This window comes from Euphorbia lathyris, chromosome 3, assembly GCF_963576675.1.
Source record: "Euphorbia lathyris chromosome 3, ddEupLath1.1, whole genome shotgun sequence".
Classification (NCBI taxonomy): domain Eukaryota; kingdom Viridiplantae; phylum Streptophyta; class Magnoliopsida; order Malpighiales; family Euphorbiaceae; genus Euphorbia; species Euphorbia lathyris.
The window spans coordinates 39,226,311-39,253,235 of NC_088912.1; the positions used below are offsets into that span (position 1 = coordinate 39,226,311).

At 31.0% G+C, this 26,925-nt stretch overlaps 2 non-coding genes across 2 annotated transcripts; both read right to left on the reverse strand.

Moving 5' to 3' along the window:
• Positions 1-12,112: 12,112 nt before the first annotated feature.
• On the reverse strand, positions 12,113-12,219 carry LOC136225078 (small nucleolar RNA R71). The gene has a single exon (XR_010686815.1). It is a non-coding gene; the product is annotated as a small nucleolar RNA R71 (small nucleolar RNA).
• Positions 12,220-18,323: 6,104 nt separating this feature from the next.
• LOC136225002 (small nucleolar RNA R71) lies at positions 18,324-18,430 on the reverse strand. Its single transcript, XR_010686743.1, has one exon. It is a non-coding gene; the product is annotated as a small nucleolar RNA R71 (small nucleolar RNA).
• Between the last annotated feature and the right edge of the window lie 8,495 nt (positions 18,431-26,925).

Below are 26,925 nucleotides of genomic sequence, written 5' to 3' on the forward strand. Positions count from 1 at the left end.
CCGTCCTCTCCCTAAGTCTCACTAACTGCTCTTAGTGTGTGGATTCATCATGTTTTCTCTCGAACAATCTCAACGTAGTTGATTTCGTGACCGGTAATACGAAGATCGTGGTATTTATTTTTCCTCTGCAACCAGTGCAATGAATTTCTATGCTACAAGAGGTAACAATAATCTGTATTCGTATTTGTTTATATATGTGTTATAAAATTTCATTAATATCAGAGCCGCAGATCTCGTGTTTTGTCAATGCGAATATAGAAAAAAATCTAGTTTTTGCATGCTATGATTAATGTTTGCATTAGATATGTGTTTATTGGACATGAGTGTATGTCTTTCTGACTGTTTGGTGAAAAAGACACAAGAATCGCATAAAACTATTTATATTTGCGATTTAGGTTTCCATATTCGGAATGGTGCGAGTTCTAGTCTCAATCGAGAGTGATATATGTGCCTCAAACCCTAGTTTCCATTTATTGTATGGACAAATGGTTTTCACCAACGTGATTATCACTATAACTATTATAATAAGAATAGATTCAATACTCTCTTCATATTTTTTTTTTAGCTTTAAGAAAGTCTAAAAAAGAAAATTAATTATTAAATGAATCATGAATGGAACTATTTTAATTATTAAGCTACAAAGATATCGTACTTAAGTTGAAAAATGTTTTTAAAGATGTTTACTCTTAATATATAACTAGTCGAAAACCCGTGCAATGCACGAGATATGAAACTTTTATATAATTTAAATAAATAAATAAATTGACATATTTATTTTTAAGTAATTTTATATCATGCTATAAATTTTTTTATATTATATATATTTAAAATTAATATATATTTTTTTTATTGATAATTCAATTCAAATTAAATTAATTTTGAAAATAATTGATTAAATGTTTTTATAGAATTTTAATTAAAGATGAATGATTTATTTATTTTTACAAAATTAAATGATTTGTACTTTTTAATAATTTTAATAAATTTTTATATTTTTTTTATAACTGGAATTCTGTGAAACAATAATAATGAAATAAGAGATTAGTTAAGAAATATATAAGAATATAATAAAAAAACCAAAAATTAAATTAAATTACAATTAAAATTAAATATTATATCTATGATACAAATGAATTACAATCTATGTTAAACAAAAATTGAAATAAAATACAATTAAAATTAAATATTATATCTACGATAAAAAAAATTACAATATATGTTAAAATCGAAGCAACATCAATATATTATGCTATGAACTATTACAATCAATACTTTTCTAATGTTGCACATGAAGGAACTTTATCAATTCAATATGTTACATATAAAAAAAATAAAATTCATTAGAATTAGTCACAAATTCATCTTAATGATAATCATTTTGTTTGATGGAATTTCATGATGATCAAGTATTCGAATTCAATTATTCATTATGCTACAATAACTCAATATATCCAATAATCAGCTTAAGGTGATGATTTCTCCAATTTTCATCTCGTTATATCTCATCAAGGCATTCAATCAATTTGTTCTTCATTCTTTCACTGTATAGAATATCTGTCACACTCGCAGATATCACTTATTTGACTTTATTAATATTTTCTAATAAATATATATTCTTGAAATTCTAAAGCAACAAAAACAAACAAAAGAATAGAAAACAAAAATGAAGGGACAAAAAAGATAATTAGGAAATAACTATCTTCCTTTCGTTTTTTTCGAAAATAAGAGAGAATGTCAAGATATAAGCATATAGAGAGGAGAATGAAAATATTTTTACCCATTAATTAAATTTTTTATTTTTTCTTAATAAAGTATTAAGTCCATAAATTAATTTTAGTTAAATAAAATTAAATCGCAATTGTAACCACTCAGTACAAAAAAATGTTTTATAATTAATATGTGAAATTAATTCTATTAATTAGAATCATTATGCTTAACATTTGAGAATTTGAAGAGATTCAAATAATAATATTTTCCAACAACTTGTCATATGATCATGTTTCATTTTCATATGTTAAAAACTCTTGAAATACTAACAATTTTGTACAAACCACAATATAATAGTTAAAAACTATATAAGCCAATATTGCAAAAACAATTATATCAATATCTCATAATTGATGTAAATTTTTTGGATTTTGAGCATCAAAATTGATTTTTATTTACCTTCATTTTGAACTCGTATCTAGCATAATCCAAATTCTTCGACAATAAACATCTTATCAAGTGTATTAGATGCTTATAATTTCTTTGTATATAGAACTGGGAAAAAATAACTTCATGATAATAATAATAATAATATAACATAATTTATAATTGAAATAAACTTCATTTTAAGTATAATATTTAATACCTCTTTAATATTTTCTTCAATATGTTTCCAAAATGCATAAAAATAAAAAATACAATACATATCAGTTAGATAAACTCAAACTAAAAAAATGAGTGGATTTCAACATATTCTGAATTAGAAAAATTAATCTAACTTCAATTAAAGCTAACAATTGAGTTCATAGTCGAAAATCTAAATTTTAGTTAAGAGTTAACAATCGAAACGATAACACCTAGCAACATATACTAAAAAAATGCAAATATAGAAAATCTTTATTTTAGTCATTTTGAAAAAAAGACAAATAAAAAAGAAAACATGGATAAGGTAGCGAGAGGTATTGAATCTGGGTAACGACAGAAATGGAATTTCATCTCTGAAAGATGAAACTATAACAACCATTGTTTAATAAAAAATAAAACAACAACGCAATTGAGAACAAAACTAACTACAACATATGAAAAAAATCGAATAATTACCTTGAGAAACATAATAATTTCTTATATTTTTTGACACATTTATGTTTCCCGGTTTTAGTTGTCCATGCATCTTTTATTTCCATCGGATTTCTTCAATTGGAGATATCAGTTTGAAAAAAAAGACAAATAAAAAAGAAAACATGGATAAGGTGGCGAGAGGTATAGAACCTGGGTAACGATAGAAATGAATCTGAAAGATGAAACTATAACAACTATTGTTTAATAAAAATAAAACAACAACACAATTGAGAACAAAATAACTACAACATATGAAAAAATCGAATAATTACCTTCAGAAACATAATACTATCTATCATGGCCAATGAATATGATGGTGGAATACTATCTATAATGCTTTATATAGAAGTTTATTTGTGACTTTTGGATTTCCTTTGCTTTGTGTTTTTTCATATCCTTGTAACTCTTGCTTTCTTTTACTATTTTAATTAATGGGTTAGTAATTGTTGGTGCAAGCTATGGTTAATTTGTTTTTAACAAAGTAAACATTACTTTGTCTTTTTCACCATTGGATGATGGAGTGTAGAATTCATCCAATGGTGAAAAGACACAAAGTAAGGCTTACTTTATATTATAAATATAAATCTGTTCTACCAAAAAAAAAATATAAATCTGTTGTTTTTAATTAATTAAATCCTTTTAATTTTGATTTTTTACTACGTTAACAACTCATCAAAAACGCCTCTAAAACACTTTTTCTCATTTTCTCTCTGCTTCCGCTATTATAGATAACTAGTCGAAAACCCGTGCGATGCACGGGATATGAAACTTTTATATAATTTAGATAAATAAATAAATTGACATATTTACTTTTAAATAATTTTATATCATGCTATGAAAAAAATTTATATTATGTATATTTGAAATTAATATATATATTTTTAATGATAATTCAAATTAAATTAATTTTAAAAATAATTGACTACTTTTTTAATATAAAATTTTAACTAAAGATGAATGATTTATTTATTTTTACAAAATTCAATGATTTGTACTTTTTAGGAATTTTAATACATTTTCATATTCCAAATATTCTGTGAAACAATAATAATAAAATAGCAGATTAATTAAGAAATATATCAGAATATAATAAAAAACCAAAAATTGAATTAAACTATAATTAAAATTAAATATTATATTTACGATACAAAACAATTACAATATAGGTTAAATAAAAATTGAATTAAACTACAATTAAAATTAAATATTATATCTACGATACAAAAGAATTACAATCTATGTTAAAATAGAAGCAGCATCAATATATTATTCTATAAACTATTACAATCGATACTTTTCTAATGTTGCATATGAAGAAACTTTATCAATTCAATATGTTACATATAAAAAATAAAATTCGTAAGAATTAGTCACAAATTCATCTTGATGATAATTATTTTGGTTGATGGAATTTCATGATCACCAAGTATTCGAATTCAATTATTCATTCTGCTACAATAATCCAATATATCTAATTGAATCAGTTTAAGATGATGATTTCTTCTATTTTCATCTCGTAATATCTCATCAAGACATTCGATCAATTTGTTTTTCATTCTTTCACTATATAGAATATATAATTTTGTAAGTAAGAAAAACAAACAAAAGAATTGAAAAAAAAATGAAGGGGCGAAAAAGATAATTAGGAGAGAACCATCTTCCTCTCGGGTTTTTTTTTTTTTTTGAAAATAAGACAGAATGTTGAGACATAAGCGTATAAAGAGGAGAGTGAAAATATTTTTTGCCCATTAATTAAACATTTTATTTTTTCTTAATAAAGTATTAAGTCCATAAATTAATTTTAGTTAAATAGAATTAAATCGCAATTGTAACCACTCAGTACAAAAAAACGTTTTATAATTAATATACAAAATTAATTATATTAATTAGAATCATTATGCTCAACATTTAAGAATTTGAAGAGATTCATATTTTCTTAATTAATATTTTTCAATAATTTGTCCTATGATCATATTTCATTTTCATCTGTTAAAAACTCCTGAAATACTAACAATTTTGTACGAACCATAATACAATAGTTAAAAATTATATAAGCCAATATTGTAAAAGCAATTATCTCAATATCCATAATTAATGTACAATTTTAGGATTTTGAGCATCAAAATTTATTTTTATTTACCTTGATTTTGAATTCGTATCTAGCATAATCCACATTCTTCAAGAATAAACATCTTATCAAGCGTATTAGACGCTTACAATCTCCTTGTCTAAAAAATTGGGAAAAAATAACTTCTTGATAATAATAATAATATAACATAATTTATATTGAAATAAACTTCATTGTAACTTGTAAGTATAATATTCCAATATCTCTTTAATATTTTATTTAATATGTCTCAAACTTCAATGAACAACTATCGTGTGAAACTTTATATCTATTTGTACCAAAATGCATATAAAAAAAATACAATCCATATCAATTAGCTAAACTCAAACTAAAAAAATGAGTGGATTTCAACATGTTCTGAATTAGAAAAATTAATCTAACTTCAATTAAAACTAAAAATTGAGTTCATAAAAAGCCGAAAATCTAAACTTTAGTTAGAGTTAACAATCAAAACGATAACACCTAGCAACATATACTAAAAAAGAATACAAATTTACGAAATCTTTATTTTAGTCATTTTGAAAAAAAAAGACAAATAAAAAAGAAAACATGGATAAGGTAGCGATAGGTATGGAACATGGGTAAACGACAGAAATGGAATTTCATCTCTGAAAAATGAAACTATAACAACTATTGTTTAATAAAAAGAAAACAACAACACAATTGAGAACAAAAATAACTACAACATATGAAAAAAAATCGAATAATTGCCTTGAGAAACATAAGAATTTCTTGTAATTTTTGACACTTTTGTGTTTTCCGGTTTTAGTTGTTCATGCATCTTTTATTTCTGTCGGATTTCGTCAATTGAAGCTATCAGTTTGGAAAAAAAGACAAATAAAAAATAAAACATGGATAAGATATCGAGAGATATAGAACCTGGGTAACAACAGAAATGAATCTGAAAGATGAAACTATAACAACTATTGTTTAATAAAAATAAAACAACAACATAATTGAGAACAAAATAACTACAACGTATGAAAAAAATCGAATATTTACGTTCAAAAATATAATACTGTCTATCGTGGCCAATGAATATAATGGTGGAATACTATCTATCATGCTTTATATAGAAGTTTATTTGTGACTTTTAGATTTCCTTTGCTTTGTGTTTTTTCATCTTCCCGTAACTCTTGCTTTCTTTTATTATTTTAATTAATAGGCTAGTAATTATTTAATATATTATAAATATAAATTTGTTATTTTTAATTAATTAAATATTTTTAATCTGATTTTTTACTACGTTGACAACTCATCAAAAAGACCTTTAAAACACTTCTTCTCATTTCTCTCTGCTTCCGTAATTATATATAGTATAGATATAAATGCATAACTTAATAGTGAAATTGAGGAGGCAATATTAGAAATAATAATAAAAACAGACACAAAACAAGATAGTTGAATTTTGTGATTCAACTAATTGTATGTTTTTTTTTTTTTTTTTTGAAGAAAACTCATGCATTAAGATAGATCAGAAGAAATAATATCCTGCAGCCAGAACGGAGTAGAAAAAGACACAAACTCGTTAGCATTGGACAGGGCATGCCGTGCAACGGCATGGGCTCCCCTGTTTGCTAGGCGCGGAGAAAAGGACACAAACTAATTGTATGTTTTTTAGTTTCCATTATCATACAATCGAATATAAAGGATTGTAATTCAAAAAAACACATGTGGTTACACTGATTTATATATAAAAGATTGCAATTTTTTGTATCAAAACGAGGAGTGAGCTTATTGACATTTGTAGAATCGATGATTTTTGAGTTGACATTGCCAATTTGACCATTAATGATCGGAAAATGAAAACTTTAAAGAATTTGATGATATTCTAAACAATTTTAATGACTTAATACATCATTTGCCTTCTAAACTTGTCCAAAAAACTTAATTGGTCCTCTGAACTTTCAAAGTGTCCTGATAGCCCCCCCAATTTGCATAAAATGTTCAGTTAGTTCCCTGAACTTGTGTAAAATGTAATCAATTGATCACTCGATTGCAAAAAAGTAAGTTAAATGCGGAAAATATATTTCACGCATCTTAGAATGTTATTACATAATTCAAAAATTGATTAAAAATGAATCTATTACCTATATTCAACTATAAAACTTGTTTTCTCTTATATTAGAACCGCATACACCGATCTTGGTCGTTTTACTTTTTTTAAGACGTGTACAATACATCTTCCATAGTTAACTTTTTTTTTACAACCGAATGATCAATTGATTACATTTTGCAAAACTTCAGGGGGCTATTGGGACACTTTGAGAGTTCAGGGGTCAATCAAGCTTTTTGGACAAGTTCAGAGGCAAATTATATATAAGTTAATTTTAATTATTCAACCTTTTAGTTTTGAGGTAATTTACGTGTTGTTTGGTGTGGAAAGGGAAAGTTGATGTTTAGAGAGATAAAACTTCAAAAATGATGATTTTGAAAAATAAAAAATGTGGTTCTATAATATATGTGATCCTAAATAACTTTAATTTTTTAAAAATTTCATTTTGAGATCGTTAACTGCCAAATTAACAATATCAACTTAAAAGTTATCGATTTTGCAAATGTCAATATCATAGTCCTCGTTTTGACAATAAAAAACTACAATCATTCATCAACAAATCAGTATAACCATATGAGTTTTGTTTAGAAATAACCCTAATTATTATTGAATTCTTTCATTACACTAAAAAAAAGAATGGTTCGCGTTCGAAGTATATATATATCGTAAAAAAAATGATTATAATTTTTGAATTATCATTAACGGTAATCGGTAATCATTTTCTCCAAGTTTTTTTTTATTCATGTAATTAGGTGTTCGATGATTGTAATAACTTGCATTCTTAGGAAGTGTTTGGTTATTTTATCTTCTCATTCTCTTTGCATTTTCACTTTGAAATAAAGAGTTTTAGATAAATGTGACTTTTTTTTATATAAGTATGAAATTGCTGTTTTTAAAAAAAAATATCCGACAGCAACCAGCAAACTGCAGCAACAACAATAAATAAACCAAACCGATTTAATCATTTCAGTAAAATAATAATAAAAGAAACAGTTTCACAATTTGTCTCATTGTAAGTTTGTAAACAATTGGCAGCATTTCTACCCTACAACTTGCTAATTGAAATTACCTTCTAATTATTATTTATAAAAAAATTACAATTGTTTTGACATGGTTGAAATGAGTATTTAATTTCATGCCGATCAATTATAAAATCTTTAATTACCAGTAGAAATCATGAATAATATGATTCTTGAACTGACATCGGTATTTTTCTTTATACTAGAAAGAAACCCACCTGTTTTTTATCAATTAAAAGAAAAACCAGAACTTTTACAAGTATATATATACACAAATTAAATTAAATAGCTGTAACGCCGGTCCTCAAAGGAAAAAGAAAAATATTTTCTTTCCTTTTTATCTTTTTCGATTGGAACTTGGGATAAGATTGACCGTCAGATATACATATTCAATATAAAGCACAAACCGTTTACAAGGCAGTTGAATATGCAAGAATACCTTCCTCTATTTATTGACCTGACTATATTTATCAAATCAAGTGAGAAATTGTCGTTTAAAATAAGCTGAGAGATATGTCGTATATGTCCTCATATTCTCATTTTATGGCGACATTGGAATATGGAATTTGTCACCTTTTGATGCGGCTAATGTACAATGCCATAAGTGGACCGCTGGAACCAAATTTTATTATATGCTAATTCTTATTTCAACCTCAAGCATAATTTTTTGTTTCTATTATTAAATCCAGCTAGCTAACGAAGTTTTAATTTTAATTCCATAATCTTCATTACTTTAGACACTAAGAATAATAATAATTGTATTATACTAATATGTATTGATTTCACAAAGAAGGAAACTCTTAAGAAGAATCAATTATCAAAACACATTTAAAGAAGGGGAAAGTTCAAATAAAACCCCTGTGGTTTCACTAATTTTCAGATAATTCGTGGTTTACTTTTTGTCAAAACGAGGACTGAGGTTTCGCACTTTTAATAATGTTATTAAAACTATCTTTAACGACCTGAAAATGAAAATTTTCAAGAATTAAAGTTGTTCAATGTCATATTTTCTATGGAACTACATTTTCGATTTTAGAAAATCATCTTTTTTGGAACTTTCTCTCTCTAAACATTAACTTTCTCTTTCTTTACCAAACATTATCTAAATAATCTCGAAATAAAAAAGTTGAAGAATTAAAGTTGCTTAGAATAATAGTAGTTCTTAAAATATGTCATTTTTGAAGTTGTTAAGGGTGATTTTAATAGTATCAATCGAAAAAGTCCTTATTTTGTTAAAGTTGCAAACCTCAGTCCTCGTTTTGACAAAAGTAAACAACAGTCCTTTATCTGAAAATTAATGAAACCATAGAGGTTTTATTTGAACTTTACCGTTTAAAGAAACCGAAAGGGAATTCCAATAGGTGACATCTAGGATAAATAAGAAGCTCCTAGTGATAAATAAATTACCTTATTTGTAAAGCATGTCATAAAGCAAAAACAAAAAACAAAAAAAATTCAAAACATATTATAGAAATAAATTGCAATGATGTAGATTGAAGTCGGGTGAAGGTTTTAATCGTAAACCAACAAAGATTACAAACTTCTCTAGCTCAACTAAAAGGTTGAATAAACCTGAAGGATAAACCTTGGTGATATCAAAGTTCTCCAACATTACAAAAAGAGAGGCTTAAATACTTCCTCTAAACATGTGATAAAAGACTAAAAACCCTTGAATAGGGTTTCTAGCAAAACATGGGAATAAGGGTAAGATGAGAAGGCTAGGAAATAATGGTAGTCTTGTAAATTGTGAGTGATGGCAAAACAGTAATTAACAAGAGTAGAAATGGTCCCCCCCCATGGTGAGAACTTGTAGGAGAAGTGTTAAGCCCAAAATATACCTAAAATATCATTAACATTTACATCATTTTTATTACGAATTTGTGTTATTTATATCTGTTTAGATTACTTTTACTTTCGAATATCTTTCTTTCTTGCAAGGTACTTGAATATTTGGTAAAATCCAAATAGGAACGAAAAAGGATCTAAAACAGAAGAAAAGCCCTACAAAAGGAGTCAAAGACGACGTAAATCGAAAGCGCCAAGTCGAGGACACGAACGAAAGCAAGAAGTAAGAAAACCTGCCGGGCCGCGACAGTGGATCCCAGACCCGCGGCCGCGACACGCGTGGTATAACCTTTTCTCCCCTTCGTCCGTCGCTCAGCTCAGTGCTACGTTATTCACGGCCGCGGATTACTATCCTCGGTAAGTGCAGAAATTCACCAAGAGCATTTAACACATGCTGAAAATCCAAGAAACGCGTTCGTTCAAGTGGATAAAGACGTCCTTTCACAACGAACACGACTCTTAACCAACGGATACATCACTTCAAACACAACCCTTCAACATCTATAAATAAAGAGTTGATGTTGAGAAAAAGTATAATGAAATGCTATAATATAGATATAGAAATCAGAGCGTAGAACTTATGTCGAAGTTCTAAGTAAAAACATTTCGAGAGTTAGAAATTAGATTCTGTACAAAACAAGATGAGGTACACATATTGTTTATAGTTTAATTACAACTCAGTAGCGTTTAGACATTGTTCCAGTTTTAGTTTGCATCATGGTAGTGGCCGACCGAATCCCTATTACGAAGTTACAGCGAGAAGATTGAGTAAAGTGTTCGCCCCCGAGCCTGACAACCTCCTAGGAAACCCAAGGAAGCGGAACCGATCAAGCCCTTCACTTGCACGCCCTCGAAGAACTCGATGCTCCTTATTCTCTGTAAACTTGTATCAATTTATATTTCATCTAATAAAGTCCGTTCTATTCGACAAATCATTATGCAGCATTTATGGTAACCAATCCAATATAAGTGAGGCTGGTGTTTTCATTAATATGCACTTGAATTCAAAATCATTACAAGGAAACTTTGTTGAACACTTAGGCAAATTATCATCTCGAAAGAGTGTTAATTTGAGTAAGGGCAACTATCCCGAAAGGGTTTTGTCGCGTTCAAAGCCAATTAATTAGAGGTTCCGTCATTTATTTCATCATCATAATAATACAAAGTTTAAGTTGTTTTCTTTGCTTAATGCAAATGAACAAATTCATTCATTTTTCTAATAAGTTCTAAATGTTCATGTTTTGTAAAATTCATCCTTAAAATCAGAAGATCTTTCTAACAATCGATTTATTCTAAATACATAATCTTATTCCAGCATTTTCAAATACTCAAAGTTTTCAAATTCAATCAAATAAATTTCCTAAATTCAATTAAACCAATTTTCACTTTTCATTTACATTTAATAGTAAATCTAACTAGTTCGAAACTAATAATTCAAAAATAAGTTTTTCGTTAAAAAACGTATCCCTGTGGGATCGATATTTTTATTACTACAAGCGAAACCGTGCACTTGCGGAAATCGCTCAACAAGTTTTTGGCGCCGTTGCCGGGGATACGCCAAAATTTTTGACAAAATTTTTATTTTTCGCATTTTATTTTCGAATCTAGATTTATACATTATTTTTATACAACTTTTATATTTTATTTATTTTCAGTTTTATAACATATTTGCTTTCAATTTTGTTTTGAAGGTAGTTTGGCTCGTGTTACAATTTCAAGTTGATGCGCAGTTCACGAAATTCGGGCACGCCACCAGATCCTTTTGATCCAGAAATTGAAATAACACTTAAGAAAAACAAGAAAAACAACAAAAACAAAGACAAAACACCCTTAAAAACCAAAGTAGTCCAGCCAGAAATCATGGCCGATCCACCGACACTTATGGATTATGCTAGGCCAGGAATGGCCGGTGTAACTAATAGTGTAGTTAGACCCCGTATAAACGCAAATCAATTTGAAATTAAGCCCGCTTTGCTTAATATGTTGCAAAACAACGTAACGTTTTACGGATTGCCTAACGAAAACCCTAATGCACATTTGACAAATTTCTTAGAAATTTGTGACACTTTTAAAATTACTGATGTAACAGCCGAAGCAATCAAACTTCGCCTCTTTCCTTTCACTTTGAAGGATAAGGCAAAAATTTGGTTAACTTCTATGCCTGCTGCAACATTTGAAACTTGGGACCAATTAGCCCAAGCATTTTTACAAAAATATTTTCCCTTAGCAAAAACCGCAAGAGTCATCAAAGAGTTGACATCTTTCACACAAAATGATAATGAAACTCTTTATGAAGCTTGGGAACGTTTTAAAGAACTTCAACGTTTATGCCCACACCACCAATTGCCAGATGCACTTTTAATGCAGACATTCTATAATGGATTAAATCCTACGACTAGAGGTTCATTAGATGCTATGTCTGGAGGGTTATTTATGAAAAAAACATCCGCCCAAGCAAGAGAACTTTTGGAGGAAATGGCAATCAACAGCAGTATGTGGCCCGCAGAGCGTGGACATATACCAACGGCGAAACCATCATCCTCATGTACATCATCGGTTAAAGGTATAATGAATCTTGATCCTGTAGCAATGTTACAAGCCCAATTTTCTGCCTTATCGCACAAAATTGATAAATTTATGGCAGCATGTGATCCTAATGATCCGATCCAGAGAGACATTGACTACGAAGGTATGAATGAGATAGAACAGGTAAATTTTGTCCAAGGACAAAACCAAACTACTAATCCTTATTCTAATACTTATAATCCTGGATGGAGAAATCATCCTAACTTTAACTGGAAAGATGGTAATAATAATAATAATGCAAATGCTAATCAATATCGTATAAACAATTATCAAAATCAAACAAGAGATACGATTAGCACTTTATCTTCAAAAATCGACAAATTTATAGATGCTATGAATGGAAAGGTAAGTAATCAAGACGATGGTTTTAAACGGATCGAAAATAAATTCGATCAGCTTATCAAAAACCAATCATCTAGCATCCATAATTTGGAGGTTCAAATTGGACAACTTGCTAAATCAATTCCATCCCGCAAAGAGGGAAGTCTTCCCAGCCAAACGGAAGAAAATCCGAAAGAGCATGTTAAGGCTATCACTCTTCGTTCGGGGAAAAACTACTTAGGTCCGGAAATGCCCGAAAATTCAACTTTACCTGGAAATGATTCACCAAAATCCAAAGAAGATACATTAAAACAAAAAGATACGCCAATTGACTCTAATCCAAAACCTTTTGTACCAAAGCCACCTTTTCCACACAGGGTCCGAAATAAGGACCATGATAAACAACTTTTATCATTTTTAGACAAACTTAAAAATTTGCATATAAATTTAACATTCATGGATGCAATTACGCAAATTCCTAATTATGGAAAATTCTTGAAAGATTTAATTTCAAAAAAGATTAGTTGGGAAGGAATTTCATCCATTTCACTTTCTGAAGAATGTAGTTCGATAGTATCAAGCAAATTACCTACTAAACTCAAAGATCCCGGATGCTTTACCATTCCGTGTACTTTGGGAAATATGGAATTCCCAAGCTGTCTTTGCGATTTAGGAGCTAGTATAAACTTGATGCCATTGTCTATTTTTGAGAAATTAGGATTAGAAGAAGACATCAAGCGTACCAATATGGTTTTGCAATTAGCGGATCAATCCACTAAAAGACCATATGGTATAATTGAAGACGTTTTGGTAAAAGTTGACAAATTTATTTTTCCTACTGATTTTGTTATCTTAGATTTTGCTTATGATGCTAATTGTCCGCTAATCTTTGGTAGACCATTCATGAACATGGGACGTGCTCTAGTTGATGTGTCGGAAGGAAAAGTAGTTTTACGAATAGGTGACGATAAGATCGAGTTCGATATGAATCAAGCGATGAAATATCCTATGGAGGATTTCGCTTGTATGAAGCTTGATTTAATTGAAGAATGTGTTAATGACATTGTTCAAAGAGAAGAAATAATAGAACCTATAATGGGTGAAGAATTAGAAGATAAGGACCCAGAGCCTTTGATTCGAGAAGATGGACCAGTTCCGCCTTCAGTAATAGTTCCACCTAAATTAGAACTTAAAGAGTTACCAAACCATTTGAGGTACAACAAAGAATATTGGGCTAGTAGGGAACTTACCAAAATTTATTACGAAAATATCTCCGAAATAGGAACTAATTTCGTAACAAGATTTCCTGACATATAAATCATTTTATTTTTCTAATAGTTAGTTTTTATTTATTTTTATTTTTTTATTTTTATTTTTATTTATTTTTTTATTTTGTTTTGTTTTAGATTATATCATTTTATTAGAATTTCAGATATAGAAAAATATATTCGAGTCATGATTTTAATTAATTTTTTGGAATTTCATGAGAATTAGAAAATTCAGTGATTCTCAGTTGAGAATTTGAAATTCTCAGTTGAGAATTCACATATATAGAATTCTTAAGGAGGTAAGAAATTTCTGAACTTATAGAGAATTTAAAATTCTCAGTTGAGAATTTGGGTATAACTAGCAGCCAGGAAAATTTCTGGACTTGTAGAGGATTTCAGATTCTCAGTTGAGAATTCTGATTAAAAATTGAAAGGATAATTTCTGAACTTACCGAGGATGAGGATTCTCGGTAGAGGATCAGAAATTTGGAGTTTTGACAACTGATTTCCGCAGGGAAATCAGCGTGCCGCGACCGCGGGTCAGAATCCTCGGTCGCGACACGGGGAAATTATGCAAAAATTAACTTTTTTTTTCAACAGATGCAACTCAGTATTAAAAGTAGAGAAGTCTTCTTGAGTACTAAGTCTTGAAGAACGAAGCTGACCATGGAAGCTGAGTAAAAGAGAACTCAGTATTTGTATTAACAACAATCGAAGATCAAGCTGAGTGATCTTCAGGACAGCGCGAATGATCCGTTTGCTAAAAGATAAGATCTGACAACTGTCTACACCAATAATAGAAACCTTGGAATTACGCAAAAGCCAATTTCAAGATACATGGGTCAACTGTTCTTTTGCTAAAAGACAAACTGGCACAAAAAGACGAAACCTGCGAGAAGAAGACAAACCTGACGACTGTGAATTTCAGACGACAGGATTGGCCTGCAAAACTGAAGCTGACCAGAGCCTTGTCTCAAAAAGGAGCCGTTTGGATTCAACATACAAATTCAAGATTCAAATCATTTCTGCTTCAGATCTCAACTATAAAAGGACATGATCATTCTTGGATCAAATTCCGCTTCACATTAAGAGAGAAAAATATACAAACAAAGCACATCAAAACAAAAAGAGATCTTACACCAATTTTCTATACTTGTGTAAAAGGTAGATTGATTTTTGTAATCATCTAAGGTGTTCTTCATCTGAAAAGAACAAACTTGTATCAATTGTAAATTGAGAGTGTTGTGCTGAGTGTTTGGTTTTAAATACTCAGTGGTGGAGAAATCTAAGTGTTCGGTTATAGCACTTGGTAGGAGTTGAGTGGACAAATAGAGGAAGGTACTCTTGCATATTCAACTGCCTTGTAAACGGTTTGTGCTCTACCTTTAAAGAGCAAAGTATTGGATTTAAAAAGCCCGGAGGGACTCTGGGGACTGGACGTAGGCGGAGAGGCCGAACCAGGATAAGTCGTGCTGAGTAATCTCTAACTCTCTCTCAATATATATATATATATCTGTATGTGTTGCTTGTTATATTTACTCAGCATATAAATTGTTTAAACTAATACTGAGTAAATAAGAGTGCTGAGTTGGAAGCTGACCACAAAAGTGTCAATTCTCAACTCATATGTAAAACAGTTCTAGTCAACATCTGACTAAAGCTGTCTTACGCTACAATTGGCCGTGCTGACCAAAGCTGAGTTAATAAACTCAAGAAATTATATTAAGTCAGCATAATTAAATTTTGAAAAAGTTATATTAGTTCCTAACCCCCCTAGAACTAATCACACGGGACCAATAAGTGGTATCAGAGCCTAATAGCTCACTACTCAAAGATATAACTATCTTGAGCTGATCCCGATAAATGGCTGAGAACAGCACTCGTTTCCTTCCCGGGAACCAAACAACACAGATACTCCCAGAGGGATTATCAATTAGTCGACCTCCCCTATTCTTTGGATCAAATTATACATTCTGGAAGAATAGGATGAAGAACTTTATTCAAGCCACAAACATGAGTGCATGGCTTGCAATAGTTCAAGGCCCATGTTAAGCCCAAAATATACCTAATATATCATCAATAATTACATCAGTATTGCTATGAATTTGTGCTATTTATACCTGTTTAGAATGCTTTTACTCTCGAATATGTTTCTTTCTTGCAAGGTACGTAAATATTTGGTAAAATCCAAATAGGAACGAAAAGAGCTTAAAAACAGAATAAAAACCTTACAAAAGGAGGTAAAAACAACGAAGATCAATTACACCTAAACAAGGACAAAGACGAAGTCAGAAACAGAAGAAAATGTCACATTCTCGGTTGAGGAAACAAGATTCTCGGTAGAGAATTTACAAAAGCCGCGACCGAAAATCTCAAATTCTCGGTCGCGACACGCGTTTTTCAGCAGCTCCTTCCCTTCATTCGAAGACCAAATAAATGCTCCCCCATTCTCGGCCGAGAATTAAATATTCTCGGTAAGTGCAGAAATTCGTCCAAGTACAATGAACACATGTTTAATCCAAAGAAACGCGTTCATTCGGGTGGATAAAGACGTCCCTTCACAACGGATACGATCCTTCACAACGGACACGACACTTCAACCATGACTCTTCAACATCTATAAATAAAGAGTTGATGGAAAGTTGGAAAAACAGAGAAGAAAGAGATTAGTATAGAATTTATGCAGAAATTCCGAGTCAAGTGATTCAGAATTTAGATTTCATTTATGTAAAAAGCAATATGATGTACACACATTGTTTATTCAATAATAACAAACACAGTAGTGTTTAGATTTGTTCATATTAGTTTACATTTTGGTAGTAGATAGACCAGTCTCTATTCCGAAGATTCAACGAGAAGATTGAGTAGAGAATCCGCCCCTGAGTCTAACAAACTCTAACGAAACCCAAGGAAAGGATTGACAACCCGTTCACTTGCACGCCGTCGAATGTTTTCATGCTCCTTGTTCTCTGTAAACTTGTATCAAATTTATATTTCATCTAATAAAGTCCGTTCTATTCGATAGATTTTCATGCAGCACTTTGGTAAAGGATCCGAAGTGGATTGCCGGTGTTTTCATTAAAACGTAGTTTAATTCAAAATCTTTACAAGGAAACTTTGTTGAACACTTAGACAAATTATTATCTCGAAAGAGTTTTAATTTGGTTAAGGTAGCGATCTAACCCGACCGTATGAGGATTGACTACAGTTCAAAGCCTAAAAATTAGAGGTTCCGTCATTTATTTCATCGTTATAATTTATACAAAGTTTAAAGTTGTTTTCTTTGCTTAATGCAAACGAATACATTTGTTTACTTTTCTAAAAGAACTTAACGTTCCTGTTTTGTAAATTCATTCCTAAGTCAGAAGTATTTCCTAACATTTTTATACTCTATTCTAATTCTCATTCTAGCAATTTCAAAACCAAAACCGATTTAACGATTTTCCATATTATAAATTTTAAAAGTATATTTAACCAATTCAAAATAAGTTTTTGTTAAAAAACGTTCCCTGTGGGATCGATATCTTTTATTACTACAAGCGTATACCATGCACTTGCGAAAATCGTCCAACAAGTTTTTGGCGCCGTTGCCGGGGAACGCCAAAATTTTTGACAAAAATTTAGATTTTTCGTATTTTATTTCGAATCTAGGTTTATTTATACTTATTCAAACTTTTATATTTTATTTATTTCAAATTACTAACATATTTATTTTTCAAATTCTGTTTTGAAGGTAGTTTCGGTTCGTGCCAAATTTCAAGTTCATGCGCAGTTCTCGAAGTTCAGGCATTCCACCAAAACCGCTAGACCCAGAAATTGAAAACACTCTTAAAAAGAACAAGAAAAACAAAAACAAAAACAAAAACAAGACTCCAATAAAAACTAGAATTACTGAGCCAGAAGTTATGGCTACGCTTATGGATTACGCTAGGCCAGGAGTGGCCGGTGTAACAAACAGCATAGTTAGACCCCAAATAAATGCAAATCAATTTGAGATTAAGCCAGCATTGCTTAATATGTTACAAAATAACGTAACATTTTACGGGTTACCTAACGAAAATCCTGACACCCATTTGACAAATTTCTTAGAAATTTGTGACACTTTTAAAATAACAGATGTGACTACGGAAGCAATCAAACTTTGCCTTTTTCCTTTTACTTTGAAGGATCGAGCCAAAGAGTGGTTGACTTCTATGCCAGCCGCAACATTTGAAACTTGGGAACAATTAGCCCAAGCATTTTTATCAAAAAAATTTCCTTTAGCAAAAACCGCAAGAGTCATAAAAGAGTTAACATATTTCTCTCAAAATGATAATGAAACTCTTTATGAGGCTTGGGAACGTTTTAAAGAACTCCAACGTTTATGCCCACACCACCAATTGCCCGCTGAACTTTTAATGCAAACATTTTATAATGGATTAAATCCTACAACTAGAGGTTCATTGGATGCTATGTCTGGAGGGTTATTCATGAAGAAAACATCGGCCCAAGCAAGAGAACTTTTGGAGGAAATGGCAATCAACAGCAGTATGTGGCCCGCGGAGCGTGGACACGTACCAATGGCGAAACCATCATCCTCAACTACGTCATCAGTTAAAGGTATAGTGAATCTTGATCCAGTTGCAATGTTGCAAGCCCAATTTTCTGTCTTATCGCACAAAATTGATAGGTTTATGGCACCGTGTGATCCTAATGGTAAGCCAATCCAAACGGATGTGGATTATGAAGGTATGAGCGAAATTGAACAGGTAAATTTTGTCTAAGGGCAAAACCAAACTAATAACTCTTATTCCAATACATATAATCCTGGATAGAGAAATCATCCTAACTTTAACTGGAGAGATAATAATAATAATGCTAATCAAAATCGTACCACTAATTATCAAAATCAATCAAGAGATACGATTAGCACTTTATCTTCTAAAATCAACAAATTTATTGATGCTATGAGCGGAAAAATAAGTAATCCATAATTTGATCAGCTTATTAAAAACCAATCATCTAGAATCCATAATTTGGAGGTTCAAATTGGACAACTCGCTAAATCAATTCCATCCCGCAAAGAGGGAAGTCTTCCCAGCCATACGGAAGAAAATCCGAAAGAGCATGTTAAGGAAATCACTCTTCGTTCAGGGAAAAATTACTTAGGTCCGGAAATGCCCGGAAATTCGACTTTACCAGGAACTGATTTACCAAAGTCCAAAGAAGATACATTAAACCAAAAAGATGCACAAATCGACTCTAGTACAAAAACTTTTGTACCCAAACCACCTTTTCCACACAAAGTCCGAAATAAGGACTATGACAAACAACTTTTAATATTTTTAGACAAACTTAAAAATTTGCATATTAATTTGACGTTTATGGATGCAATTACGCAAATTCCCAATTATGGTAAATTCCTAAAAGATTTAATTTCAAAGAAAATCAGTTGGGAAGGAATTTCATCCATTTCACTAACCGAAGATTGCAGTTCAATTGTGTCGAGTAATTTGCCCACTAAACTCAAAGATCCCGGATGTTTTACCATTCCGTGAAAATTGGGAGATATTGAATTCCCAAGTTGTCTTTGTGATTTAGGAGCAAGTATAAACTTGATGCCATTATCTATTTTTAATAAGTTAGGCTTAGAAGAAGATATCAAACGTACCAATATGGTTTTGCAATTAGCGGATCAAACCACTAAAAGACCATATGGTATAATTGAGGATGTTTTAGTTAAAGTTGACAAATTTATTTTTCCTACCGATTTCGTGATATTAGATTTTTCATATGACGTTAATTGTCCGCTAATTTTTGGTAGACCGTTTATGAACACGGGACGTGCTCTAGTTGATGTGTCGGAAGGGAAAGTAGTTTTAAGAATAGGAGACGATAAGATCGAGTTTGATATGAACCAAGCGATGAAATATCCTATGGAGGATTTCGCTTGTATGAAACTTGATTTAGTTGAAGAATGTGTAAATGACATTGTTCAAAAAGAAGAAATAATAGAACCTATAATGAGTGAGGAATTAGAAGATAAGGACCCAGAGCCTTTGATTCGAGAAGATGGACCAGTTCCGCCTTCAATTATAGTTCCACCTAAATTAGAACTTAAAGAATTACCCAGTCATTTGAGGTACGCTTTCTTAGGCGAAGGCGATTCTCTACTTATAATTATCTCTAACAAATTAACACAGGTTCAAGAAGAGAAATTGAAAGAAGTTGTTAGAAATAGGATAGGAAGTATGGGTTGGCAAATTTCAGACTTAAAAGGTATTAATCCTAGTATTGTAATGCACATAATTCACTTAGAAGAAGATAAGCCGCCTAAAGCGGATAGACAAAGACGCCTCAATCCGAATATGAAAGAAGTAGTCAAAAATGAGATTACTAAACTTCTAGACAATGGAATCATTATCCTATCTCGGATAGTGAATGGGTTAGTCCAATCCATTGTGTACCTAAAAAGGGAGGCATAACAGTTGTAAGGAATGACGAAGGAGAATTAATACCTACACGAACCACCACCGGTTGGAGGGTTTGTATAGATTATAGGAACCTTAATAAAGCAACTCGGAAAGACCATTCTCCTCTACCATTCATTGATCAAATGATCGAAAGGATAGCTGGTCATGCTTTCTATTGTTTTCTAGACGGTTACTCCGGATTCTTTCAAATATATATTTACCCGGATGACCAAGATAAAACAACCTTCACATGTCCTTACGGAACATTTGCATATAGGAGAATGCCCTTTGGTCTATGTAACGCACCTGCAACATTTCAACGTTGTATGACTGCAATTTTTAATGATTTCATTGAAGATATCATGGAAGTTTTTATGGATGATTTTTCCGTTTATGGAGATTCTTTCGATTCATGCCTACAAAACTTGGATAAAGTTTTGTCTAGGTGTGAAGAAACAAATTTAGTATTAAACTGGGAAAAATTTCATTTCATGGTTGACGAGGGAATTGTTTTAGGTCACAAAATATCTGAAAAAGGGTTAGAAGTGGATAGAGCAAAAACTTAAGTAATAGAAAAATTACCCCCTCCAACTACTGTTAAGGGAGTAAGGTCATTTTTAGGACATGCCGGTTTTTATAGAAGATTTATTAAGAATTTCTCTGTAATTTCCAAATCACTTACTAATTTACTCATGAAAGATTCAACCTTTGATTTTAATGAAGATTGCGTTAAAGCTTTCGAAACATTGAAAACAGCTTTAGTCAGTGCACCTATTATTGCTAAACCTGATTGGGATTTACCCTTTGAAATTATGTGTGATGCAAGTGACTTAGCTGTTGGATGTGTTTTAGGTCAAAGGAAGGATAAGAAACTTCATGTCATTATCCTACATAGAGGATTTACAAAACAAAAGTATATCACAAGACTCCAAAATGCCTAGATGAGAATGGACTGACACTGCTGGTGCGACCTTAAGCAAGAAGAACTCCACCTAACCTGTAAAATCTGTTGGCAAGGGGTAAGCTGCCTACTCAATAAACATATTACGCATATATGTATATACAAAAGTAATGTAAAGAGCACAAATCAAAATATATCATCAATACCAAGTTAGACTTTATTCACCTGTTTCACTTATTATAATAATACTTATTTTAGAAAGGCCTTGCTGTACTTAGACAATATATATAAAATGGTCCTTGGGCCCAATCTGTATTCCGGCTCACTAAATTCGGAATACAATCATCTGTGCTACGGAGGAGTTACACTCACTCACGTACTCATATATCTCAACACATGTGCTTCCGGCTCACAATATTCGGATAGCACTCTCAACTTGGACCATTTCACATATCCATCTAAGCAAGCTCAAATTCATTTATAATCCAACCATTATTCAGTTCCAGTATGTGCACAAGGCTTAACATGCCGTATTTACGCATAACACTACAACATACTCAATCATAACACTTTTTTTATCAATCATGACGTATCATAAACACTCAAACATTATCCACATCATTCACATCAGATTCAACCACATCTCACACTTAACAAGTCACAAGGCACAATACAGTCATACACATATATAAGCAATACCGTCGCACTTGGTTCGATCTATTCAACACGATCGGGTGTGCGTTCAATTGCACCTTGCCCTCCTAATGTCACATAACATTGATCCAATTAGCCTTAACATAAACTTAATGAAAATATAAACTAAGGAATGCTATATGATTTACAAGACACTAATGCCACAAAGTTCATGCAATCTAATCCTTTTGTCTTAGATCATCACATGACCTACTTGCACACATTCTGCCATAACTCTCTCTATATAAATCCAAATACCCTGATTCTTGAACCTACTGAAACTAGACATATATGGGTATAACATATCCAAAATTCATGTGAAGATCACTTCTACACAATATATGGCATGCAAAATGATTCTGTCCTATTTCCTGCTAAGAAACAGACTATCCAGATTTGCATCTACCATAATTCACTCAACCTAGCTCACACTAAACACAATGGATTGCCAAATACTTTTACATACATATACTTCAAGTAGTTAGGAAAACTTTTTTATAAAGAAACTTTCTCAAATTATGACTCTAAGGTCCTCAAAATGCTACATCAACATGGCTGCCTCACATGACATTCAATTTCGAGGCAGTCATGTTCCATCTAGGTTTTCTTCATCTATATATGGAATTAAAGTCCCATATTTTACAGAGGGTTTCATAACACATATAGCAACATATGTTATTCTTTATGTATCTTCAAATTCGAAGAATATCAATATGAAAAACATGCTCCAAAATGACTGAAAGTAGTACCCTAGATTTCTATTTAGGGCACTTGATACATATCTTTCATTTGGACAGCCTATAACCACTTTAAACAACACCAAAACTCAACAAACTCCATCACAACTCATCCACAACAAATCCTATGATCATACCTAGGTATTTCAGAATCTCAAACTCATAGAAAACAAGCTAAAACAACATACTAACCTTCAACTCGTGTCTATCACCTAGTATGCTTCCTAACTTGACTTGTTTGACTCGAAAATGGAAGAAATTGGAAGAGTTTTCTTTGGAGAGGTTTAGGGTATGAACAAGGAAGGTTTTGCTGAAGCTTTGGTCGAAATTGTGGCTGAATATCATAAGGATTGAGTTGTGCACATCCTTTGTAAAATGAAGAGGTGTATTGTGTCTTAATATTGGGGTGACACCTCATGCTTGCTCACAAACCTCAAATTCAGCCCTCCTAAAGTGTAAGTTAATCAATTTAGGACATATAAATTCATTCATTCATTTATTTAAGTCCTAACTTAATTAACCAATCGTTACATCTTAACGACACACTAATCGCCTACTAATCGCACGATAATCGCATTATGCATGCAAAACTTCTACTGACAATGAGATGAATCTAAAATGTATGTATTCAATCATGAAAACATATATGAATGTGGGAAGACTCATATGTTAGGGTTTTGGGGATGTTACATCATGGGTGGATGCAATCGTTACTTAAAACTTTAAACACGTTTAATTTTACTTTAATTTCTAACGTTCCTTTCATACCTCGACCGTGATAAGGGTGGTCGCAATCGTGGCCAAAAGTAAATGGTACTTAATGTTCTTCCCTTTCATACCTTGATTGTGATAAGGGTGGTCTCAATCGTGGCCAAAAGTTAAGAATACGACTACTTGATTTAATTAACACGTAAAAATAAAATTGGGAAAGAAAAATAGCACATCCATCCTATATTGACTTGAAATTCAACATGTATTATGGCTAAAGTTTGCTTAAAAACTTCAATTGGTTTTTAATATAAGACGAAAATCATACCGAGCTAAAAAGCTAAAAGTTGTTAGTTTGATTTATGCCTATAAACCTAATTGAAAATTGAAAATAAGATTTATATTTATCATGAATTCATGATATAAAATAGAGATTTGAAACTAAAGAAATTTTACTTATATACATTTACTCGAGACGTTTTGATAAAAAGCGTTTCGGAGATTTGTAAAAATATTTGTAAAAATATTGCCCGTATAGAAATATTATTTCTAACAATAATGATAACCTTAAAATATGTTTAACATTATTTTGAAAGTTAAAGTGTTTGAAACAAATGAAATATATATACTTAACAAAAAATATATGTTTATGAAAAATTGTCATTATTTTTGAAAAATGTTGCATTTCTTTTTTTGAAAATGTTGCATTATATACTTTACTTAAACATTAATAACAACATGCATTTATACTTAAATATATAGCATTCATTCTCATTCGTTGCATTCATTCGTACTTAAAATTAAAACGAATATGAAATATCTCCTCCCACACTTAATTTGGACCATGTCCTCATTGGTGCAAAAATTGATAAAACACGAAAAATAATACGAAATTAAATCATACGAATTTGAATTAAAAATATTGTACGATTGCATTCAAACATAATAATAAATATAATTGTACCAAACATAAAGAGAAATATTGTACTGTTAGACGAGGTGCCGCGGCCTAATCTCCCGGGCGGACCGGGGGGTGGACACCTCATGGCGACGTAAGCGGTGATTGGCGCCGAAAGCAACCAATCGTGGAATCAAGCTGCTCGACAGGACCGGAGCTCGGAGATATGGAAGAGTCGCCACCCACGAATGGGAAAATGAACACCGATCCCTTACGGGAGACCGGTGTGGGTTCGGGAAACTTAGGTACGAGCCGAGAAGGCTAGCTCCTTTCCGGAGAAAGGCTACTAGGCACCCCGACATCGCCCGGTTATGAACCACCGGCCTCCTACTCAGCATGTTAGGCGATAACGGACTAATCGTATACTTCTTTAAGTTTAAAATTCATTTGAAACCTTTTCTTTCTCGTTTTGAAAACCGTTTTGAGCATATATTATGGAAAAGCTACTTTAGTAAAGAATCACCCATTTACATCAGTTCGATATACATACACAGAGAGGGGGGAGAAAGAAGTGATTTATTTACAACGTGATTTACATGTCGAGTTGCGTGTTAATTCTATACTAACTTATTCCCCCCAAAACGAATTTATTTACATGGTTCGTACCTTAATCGTCGTTGGAACGATTTTGGTACGTTTCAAAACCCCGCTTGATGAAGTTCACCCGAATCGCCGTTGGAACGACTCAAGTGTTTGAAAACGTTAAGGTAAAAACCTTTAGTAAGAAAACATGGTTAAACATACAAGTCAATTTATTTTGTATAAATCATTTAAGAAAACGATTCAAAAACTTCATTATTCACAATGGAAGCGATTTTAATTACAAGATTCGCTTAATCCGTCGTTGGAACGGACTAAGGTTTTAAAACGTGTTGGTTTGAGAAATGAGTTGAAATGTCAAGAAAACACTATTTATTTACATTAGGAATTTCTAAAAAACCATTAGTTTAAATGATTAAATTAAAAACTCTTTTTGTGATTTAATTTTCTCTTTTTTCCTTAATGGATTCTCTACTTGTCATAATTACAATAATGAACATATTTAAACCAAAATTTACTCCCAAATAAAGCCAATTTGAAACATGGACCCCTAAATGGCCCAAAAGAATAAAGAAAATAATATAAGCATATATATATACATTTTAATCCAAAAAAGGAAACATAAAATGCAAATAAATGAAAAGAGATTATATTATACTTATATGAAAATACTAAATATAATACATTTTTGCTTCAAATATGTAAGAATAGTAAATAAAACTCCTAGATAAGAAAATAACATTTATCCCCCAAAACAGTTTTATTTAATAATAACTAATATAGCCCAAATATCCCAAAACTATATATATACATAATTAATGTAATTTTAAATGTCAAAAATAATATATATTTATCCACTAATGTTTACTAATCATCTCCAAAATGCTCAAGTAAATAACATTTAAAATAAAATCCAATATAACTCAAATGAATGAAAAAGGAAATATATATATACATATACTTATAATAGATCAAGTTAATGAAAAATAATATATAGACGTTCTAAATAACTATAGGTACCAAATATCTAAAAAATAGTTTAAAAGTGTATATTACATAACTATATATATGTATACCAAGGATCAAAAACTTAAAAGTTGAGAAAGAGGGACTAAAACAGCATTTTTTACACTCCAGCAGATTTACCGACGGAAAATCCATCGGTAAACAGCAATTAGTGACAGAAATGGCAAATTACAGCAGCACTCCAATTATTTCCAGATTTATTCAAAAGCTTTAAATTAAATCTAATTCAATCGTTTTGGATTTCCGAACTACCAAAAATGGATCATAGTCAATAACGGAAGTTCCTAAAACGACGTTTTTATTTTAAAACGTTATTTAGAAATTCTTTAAATTACAACTTATAATTACAACGTCTTTAATACCCGAACTACCTTTTTATCGGATCACGGTTCGTATTGGGATATCAAAACGAGGTTTTTATTTTAAAACAAAACCAAATTTTATTCAACACGAGACAAAAATTAAATAAATACGCTAAATTAAATAAAACGTGATAAAATAAATGAATAACTAAATAAATAAAAACTATAACATAAAAATAAATAGAAGAAGGAAATAAATTAAATAAAATAAAAGAGTCTAGTCCTCGGATAATACCTTAAATTCGGTATCTGACAGTCGAAGCCGATTGATTCCACGAGTCGTGATTTTCCGGTTTTTTGTGTGTTTTTTTTTTAGTAAAAATTTAACTTTGGGAAATTCGGAATTTTTGAGAAAAAAAAATATTTTTCTAAAAAAAAATCACTTTCTCTCTCTAAAAATGTCTAGAGTGAGAAAGGCTCCAAAAATCCTCTCCTTCAAATGCATGGGGATCCGTGCCTTTTATAGGCAAACGGATACCCGGCGGAATGAGCGACGCCC